The sequence below is a fragment of the Lynx canadensis genome, chromosome D3 (assembly GCF_007474595.2).
Source record: "Lynx canadensis isolate LIC74 chromosome D3, mLynCan4.pri.v2, whole genome shotgun sequence".
NCBI classification, from domain to species: Eukaryota; Metazoa; Chordata; class Mammalia; order Carnivora; family Felidae; genus Lynx; species Lynx canadensis.
The window spans coordinates 68,362,632-68,370,468 of record NC_044314.2 but is presented as its reverse complement, the minus strand read 5'-3'; the positions used below and the strand labels follow the sequence as shown (position 1 = coordinate 68,370,468).

The window sequence follows — 7,837 nt, the reverse complement described above, 5'->3', positions numbered from 1 at the left end:
GCCGCATCCCTTCCTTCCCTTTCCTTCAGTGAGTATGCATATAATGCAGAGATAGATCTGTTACACACCCATTTTACAGATGAAGAAACAGGCACAGAGAGGTTAAATATCTTAGATGGAGCTGAGTCCCACCAGCCTAGAGTTTAATTTACTCATCTACGCCAGGGTTTCTCAACCTCAGCACAGCTGACATCTTAGGCTGGGGGTGGGTGGGTTGGGGACGGGGCTGCCCCGTGTTATTGCAGAATGTTTAGCAGCGCCTCAGGCCTCTACCCACCAGACACCAGTACGACACCCCCATCCCCCAGTTGTGACAACCAAAAATGTCTTCAGATATTGTCAAATGTCCTTGCGGTGGGGGCAGGGCAAAGTCGCCCCCTTCTTGAGAACCCCTGACGCCTATGAATATGCATGATAGCCCCTCTCTCTTTTTTCCTTGTGTCACACACACCGGAGCATAAGTGCCCTCTGTTCAGGGCGTAGTCTTCTCTCACACCACTTCTCCGCGACCATTCCACCCCGCTGCTTACAGACAGAAGGGTACGCCTCTGAAACAGATCTGTCCTGGCAGGAAGAGTGGTGAGCTGCCCGTCCTGGGGGGTAAGCCAGCACGCAGACAAGGACTTCCGGGGCGGGGTCGGCTCCCGGGGCCGCCCCGCCCCACCGCGCGGTTCGGAGGCGGACCGCAGGGGCGGTGAGCGGCCGTGGGCGGGGCCGCGCCCCGTCCCCGCCCCCACGCAACGTCACGGCGCCGCGGCCCCGCCCCCGCGCGCGGGTGCCTCCCCCTCCCCCGGCCGGGGTGGCTGGCCAGCCCAGACTCGCTGGGCGCGCGGGGTCGCCTCGCCGCGCCTCGGCACGGTAGGTGGCCCTGGGGCGGCGCGTGGGGCCCCGGGTCGCAGCCGCCGGCAGGGGGCCGCCTGCGGGTCGGCCTCGGGCTCCGGGGAGCCCTCGGCCCGGGCGGCTTCTTCCCGGGCCCGGCGCGGCTGCTGGGGCTCCGGGGCTGGGAGCTGGGCGGGAGGCGGCGCGCGCGGCCGGTTCGAGGATCCGCAGGCGCCGGGCGCCCGGAGCGATGTCCGCGGGGTGCGGTAGAGCCTCGGCCCCCGGCCCGCGCTTCCCGCCTCGGACCCAGCGCCCGGGCGGCGCTCGGCGTCCGTGTGTGTGTGTGTGTGTGTGTGTGTGTGTGTGTGTGTGTTGGGGGTGGGGGGAAAGCGGCGTGTGACCGCCGTCGGGGTCCCCGACCCCTCCTCGCCTTGCGGGGACCCCCGGGCGGGCGCGTGGAAGTTAACTTGCAACGCCGTGCAGTTGCGAGGTGTGTCCAGAGTGGAGGCGTCGGGGGGCGGAAATCGTTGGCTGGGGAGGGCGCCGCCGAGAGCTTGGGGTCCGCGGAGCCCTCGTGAACTTGAGGGTCCCCCGCGAAATTCGGCCAGAAGACCCCACCGCCCGGCAACCTCCCCCTCGCAGTGTGAGCTGGAGGCGAGGTGCCAGATAAAGCTGGGACTGGGAGTGGCCGCGAGGGAAGAGGGGCTTGGTCACCGAGGCTGGACCTGGCAGAGTCGTTATTATTAAATGTGGGACAGAGGTCAGGTCTGGCTTTCCCACTCAAACGCACATCCCCTCGGGAGGAAGGGTGGGAGTCATCCGATGGAGTGCAGTTGTTACAAGGCACTGTGCTTGTCACTTGGGGAAACTGAGGCTCAGAAAGGCATGTGCCCACGGCCCTAGTAATCTACTAGGGTCCCCAGATAGGACGTGGCAGAGCTGAAACCTACCCTCAGGCCTCCTGACTTCATGTGTCATGTCGGGATGTTGGGGAGGGGAGCTGGCAAACTCCTACTCATCCTTCAGAAGCTTCAGGCAGCACCCCATCCTGGGGTGCCTAGCAGTCCCCAGGCATTGTGGGGGGGTTCCTGTTTTGAAACCCACTGAGGTAACTTGCTCTTTCCTTCACTTACCAACCTCCTTGTAGGTCTGTGTCCCGTACTGGGCTGTGCACACCTCTCCCTACACCCCATCTCTTCCTTCAGCTAGGTGGCCTGATGGTTAGGCCAGGCCTCTGGAGTTAGGCAGATCTCAGTGTGACTCATCCTGGTTTAGTAGTGAGGTAGCCTGCTCGAGTCATTCTTCCTTATCCAGCCTCAGTTTCCATGACTGTGAAATTGGGTTTTTTGAGTCATTCGTGAACCATTTTTACCCTACTGAATCCTAATTGTATTATTGTATTATTTACCCAGTGTATGTGCTTATATCACTGTTCTTCCAAATCGCATATGACCTCTTTACAGCAGCTTTACTGAGATACAATTCAGATTTTAAAGCATTCAGTTCACTGGTTTTGAGGATATTCGCAGAGATGTGCAACCACAACTACTACCTAATTCTAGAACATTTTCATCACCCAAAAAGAAACCTTGGACCCATCGGCAATCACCGCTCAATCCCTCCTTCCCCAGCCCCTGGCAACCACTCATCTGTTTTCCGTCTCTGGATTTCCCTGTGCTGGACATTTTATGCAAATTTTATGTAAATGCAGTCACGCACAACGTGGCCTTTTGTGACTGGTGCTTTTCACTTAGAATGAGCCCGAGTTTCGCCCATGTGGTAGCATGTAGGGGTTCTGTGTTCCTTTTTTTTTTTTTAATTTTTTTTTTGCTATTTCATGACTTTCTGTTTTTAAGTTTTTAATTCCAATATAGTTAACGTGCAGTGTCTTACTAGTTTCAGGTGTAGTATTTGATCACCTTTTAAGGGCTGAATACTATTCCACTGTGGATATACTCTGTTTCCACTTGGCAGCTAATGGACGTTTGCTTTCTGTCCACTTTTTGGGTGTCGTGAATAATGCTGCTGTAGTGCTCTTGGGTATATTCCGAGGAGTGGAATTGCTGGGTTGCACGGTAATTCTATGTCTAACCTTTTGAAGAAGGGCCAGTTTTCCAAAGCAGCTGCCCCATTTTACAATCCCACAGGCAGCCGATGAAGGTGTGGATAATCTGGACTAAATACAGTCTCCGAAGCCGTCCTAATCTTTGAAATCACTGGCTTTGATGTGCTCATTATAAATTATATTCCAATACGCATGGAATTAAATGCCTCATTAGCAGAATGAGGAGTGTTCTGTGGGTCACGAGGAACAGCTCTGGGACCATCAGGAAACCGGTAACGAAGCCCAGCCAGCGCTTAGCCGAGGTATGTGTGCGTTTACATCGCTTCTGTGATAGTGACATAACTTGCTGAAGGCATCCTGCTGGGCCCTGTGTGGGACCAGGGGCAGTGGGGAGCCCGGGGGCTCACGGTACCCACCCCAGACCTGGGGCTGCCTATTAGGAACCTGCACACAGTGGAAAGAACTGCTCAGACCTTCCCACCCCAGGCCAACAGGGCATCCCGTCACAGCAAAGACCCACAGAGGCCGGGGGAAGGCTTGTCCCTCAATTGAGAAAGGGAGTCTGGTCCTGCCCGTGCTCCCCCCCGCCGGCCCCCCATGCTCATTCTGAAGGTGCCCTCCCCTGGTGGCCATGTGAGGTGGGCCATCTGAGTGGCCTCAGTGAGCCACTCCGTACTTTAAGAGATGCTCCCCGCCAGGCCTGCGACCGGCAGTCCTGAGTAGGGCAGTCGCCCTACTGGTGCCTCTCGGGACGCACAGACATCCCGTCCCTTCTCTTGGCCTTGCCCCCGTGCCTGGGACCCCCACCTCTTCCCTCACGCTCTCTGGCTTCTGTGAGGTGAAGCTGCCCAGGTCAGAGTATGACGTTTTCATGGAGGAACCAAGTTTCTCGAAGGTGATCAGGTCTTCCTGATGTTCTTAAACCTGTCGTCTGCTGGCTCTGGAACTGAAGCGAGCATTCATCTGTGCGTTCTGGGCTCCCAACAAGCAGCCTTGTCCTACCCGGGCATCTGCCGTTTGGGAGGGCCATTGCGATGGGCCTCTGGCCACTGTATCCAGCCCCAGCCCCAGCCCCTCCTGCCTTTATTCATTTGTGCATACTTCCCTCTCCTCGCCCTTTTAAAATCAAGCATTCCTGCATAGCCTGGGGAAACATGGGCCTAGGCATGCATGGGCCTCCGTGTATCCTGCTGGGCAGTGGGTGTAGACAACTTAGATGTAGTGCCACCTAGGGACTGGTAAAGCCATCCAAGTGTGTTATCGACGTGACTTTGTGAATCGATTTGCAGTAAGAGAGGTGGGTCAGAAGTGGCTGGTGTGAGTGATCTGAAAGCCCGGGTATGGCCCAGCTGGCTCTGGTTTGCCACGTGGCACTGCAGAAACCTGTCTGGGTAACAGCGGCTCCTGGCCTCCCCACCTGCCACCTGTTCCTGCCATCTGCAAGGTCCCCTTGCCCTCTGCAGCCACATGTTCACCCTGTCTGGGGCCGCTCAGGAGACAGTTTTGAGATCCTGCCCCCTCCTATGCCCCTTGTCTGGTCTCCTCCACCCTGGGTTGTGGCCTGAGGAGGATTCGTGGGAATGATTCCTTGAGAACAGCCCAAGAGCTGGGCCAAGCCCTCGAAATCCTAGGGGAGCACTGTCAAGGGAAGTGCCCATATGCCCAGGGGAGCGTCTGGGGCTGCTGCCTCGGGAGGAGTTTCATGTAATCCTGTGTGTTCAGCTGGTGGGAGGCAAGGCAGGGCAGCAGTCCCGTCTGCCAAGTGCATTCTTGCATCAACCAGACTTTCGACCAGGCTCCGGTGGCCAGCAGGCAGGCCGAGCGGTAGCACGCATGATGGAGGGCTCGGGCTTGCGTTAGAATCTGGTTAGTTCGCTTCGTGGCTGCACGTCTGGGTTTACTGGCTGCCTTCCCCATGCTTCAGCTTCCTTGTCTGCAGAATAGAGGTGCAGCGAGGACCTACCTCCTGGTTTGGACCAGAGGAGACCGGCGGGGGGCCGGAGGGGGGGCGTAAAGTGCATACCTTGGTACAAGGCAAAATGTGAGGGCTCAGGGTCAGACAGGCTGGAGTCTGGAGCATGTCCCTTTGGACGCCTCAGCTTCCCCATCTGTCAAAAAGCAATAATTATAACTGATACCAGTAGAGCTCACCAGGCACGAGGCACTTTATGTGCGTCAATCAGATTTGATTCTCCCACTGGCTATATGAAATGGACAAGCCAAGGGGCGCCTAGGTGGCTTAGTCGGTTGAGCATCTGACTCTTGATTTTGGCTCAGGTCACAATCCAGGGTCATGAGATCAAGCCCCATGCCCCTGTGCACATGCATATGTGTGTGCTCTCTCTCTCTCTCTCAAGTAAAAAAAAAAAAAAAAAAATTGAAATTAAAAAAAAAAAAAGGACAAGCTGAGGCACAGAGAGGTGAACTAATTTGGATAAGATCCCTCAGCTAGGAAGTGGGAGAGACAGGATTTTAATCCTGAGTCTGTACTCTTAATTATCATCTCCGCTTTAAAAAAAAATTTTTTTTTAATGTTTATTTATTTTTGAGACAGAGAGACAGAGCATGAGTGTGTGAGGGGTAGAGAGAGAGAGGGAGACACAGAATCCAAAGCAGGCTCCAGGCTCCGAGCTGTCAGCACAGAGCCCGACACGGGGCTTGAACCCACAGACCATAAGATCCCGACCTGAGCCAAAGTCGGACGCTCAACCGACTGAGCCACCCAGGTGTCCCTCATCTTCACTTTCAATTACCATCTTACCCCCTCCTGATACCCTATCTTAATGCCCAACACATAGAAAACACTAAGAAGATATCAGTTATTATTACTGTATTATATATATTGTTACAAATTACTATGTATTATTATCTAAGTTTTTAAATTTATTTTTGAGAGAGCACGTGCTCCCATGAGAGTAGGGGAGGGCTAGAGAGAATCCCCAGCAGGCTCTGCACTGTCATCACAGAGCCCCATGTGGGGCTTGAACTCACAAACTGTGAGATCATGACCTGAGCCAAAATCAAGAGTCAGACACTTAACCGACCGAGACACCCAGGTGCCCCTACAAATTATTAGGTGTTACTAATACGTATTCATCCCTTTTCCTGCCCATTTGTCCATGCTCCGTCCTGGATGGCAGAACACACAGGGCTCTTGGCTTGTGTAGCCCAGATTCCTACCCCCCCAACCCTCACCCCCACCCCCACTCCCTCCCATTCCCCACGGTCTCTGGAGCAGTTGGGGCTGGGTAGAGGCCTGGAGGCATCTGAGCCCCAGCTTTGCTTCCCAGGTCACTCTGTGACATTGAGTAAGGTGTTTCCCCCCTCCGAGACTCCGTTTCCCCAGCTGTGAAATGGGCAGATGGGGCTGTCACATGCTGGCAGTCGATGCCTGTGACCCACAGGATGGTTTTTGTGTGGCTCCCATGGTGATTCATTTTACATGGAGCCAACATTCAAATATTTTTAGAGAATAATCCAATCTCCCCACTTCTTTTGGGACTTCAGGAGCTTGGGCCAAACCGGAGTGGCCTGAAGCTCCCCCTTAAATGTCCTGGGCTCTCCTGGTCGTCATGGTGCCCACCATTCTCCATCATCACATGCGTGACCTGTCTGGCCCCAAGGGCCCTCTGGCCCGGTGTGGGTCTTCGGGGCTCTGAAGACACCACGGGCCTGCCTGGGTGTCACTTGAACAAGCAGTTCCCATTGCTTTACAAGCAAAAATGTTAAACCACTTGTGCCCGTGTTTTTCAAGAGTCCTTCCAGCCCTGTTTTTCTAGCACATTGGAGGTTATCCGAGGCCTCCTGTTCTGCCACTGTAGGCCTCAAGGCTCTTAACACGTGGGAGCGTGTCCTCATTCCCCACACCCTGCGGCGGGGGGGCGGGAAAGCCCTTGTCTGTGGGCCCCAGGGTCCCACCTTACTGGTTGGGGTTCTCACAGAACCCACGGTGAGATATTTGAGGCCAGCTGAGGTCCCTGTGCTGTGAGCACTAGCGAGCGTATTTCTGCCTGTGTCCCAGCACGTCTACACCACCTGAGTGGCTCGGGGAACACCGTCCCCTACCCTTTCTCTGTCCTCACAGGGTGTCAGGGAAGCATTTGTTATTGATGATTCCATTTCCTGGAAACCGAGGCTCAGGATGGTCGAGTCACTTTCCCGAGGTCACACAGGCCTGATGGGACAGCATTGGGGTTTGAACCCAGACCTGCCCAACTCCAGAGGCCGCCCATGGGAGTCTTTCATCCATCCCATCACTGCACAGATTTCCGCTGAGTGACGCCCCCCCCCCCCCCACCCCACGCATCTTCAGTCACTGCGTCCCTAGCAACTGGCACTGAGCCTGGGTCATTAGAAGCACTCAGTAACTTCCTGGGAAGTAGGGACGCATGGCAGTTTCTCAGCTAGATGCTAGGGTGCAGGATTTAAGAAGTCCCTGGGTGCCCGGAGTTTACCCTCTGGTGGAGGCATCAGACAAGATAAAAAGTAAATCACATCTCCCACCTGAGGTGCCTACCTAGAAAGTTGGCAAACGACAGCCCCTGGGCCCAGTCCAGCCCCCGGTGTGTTTTTGTAAATAAAGTTTTGTCGGAATACAACCACACTCATTCACTTACATTTCCTCTATGGCTGCCTCCGTGCTACCAGGGCAGAGTTTGGTGGTTCCGACAGAGACCCATGTGGTCCACAGAATTGAAAATATTTATTATCAGGCCCTTTGCAGAAAGTCTGGCAAGCCCTGAGCTACTCATCTCTTGGGTCCCTGTAAGTTGTGATATTTTGTAGTTTGGTGGCTGTAAGGTGATAGCAAAAATAATGATTGCCGTTAATATTTGAGTGCCTACTGAGTACTTAGCTATTCACATGTATGTTTCTTAGCTCAACTCTTATCATAAGGGACTCTAGTACCTTCATTTTATAGGAGAGGAAATTGAGGCTTATAGGAAATTGACG

General features: G+C 54.7%; 1 protein-coding gene across 2 annotated transcripts in view; it reads left to right on the top strand.

Moving 5' to 3' along the window:
* The first annotated feature begins 785 nt into the window (after positions 1 to 785).
* The window catches only part of TPST2 (tyrosylprotein sulfotransferase 2), a 52,678-nt gene continuing 45,626 nt past the window's right edge, over positions 786 to 7,837 (top strand). Inside the window, exon 1 of one of the 2 annotated variants that reach the window (XM_030335718.1) lies at positions 786 to 858. The gene's annotated coding sequence lies outside the window, so the exon portion shown is untranslated. Of the gene's footprint in view, positions 859 to 2,966; positions 3,187 to 7,837 lie in introns of those variants that run through there. The other variant, XM_030335716.1, reaches the window with a different exon arrangement.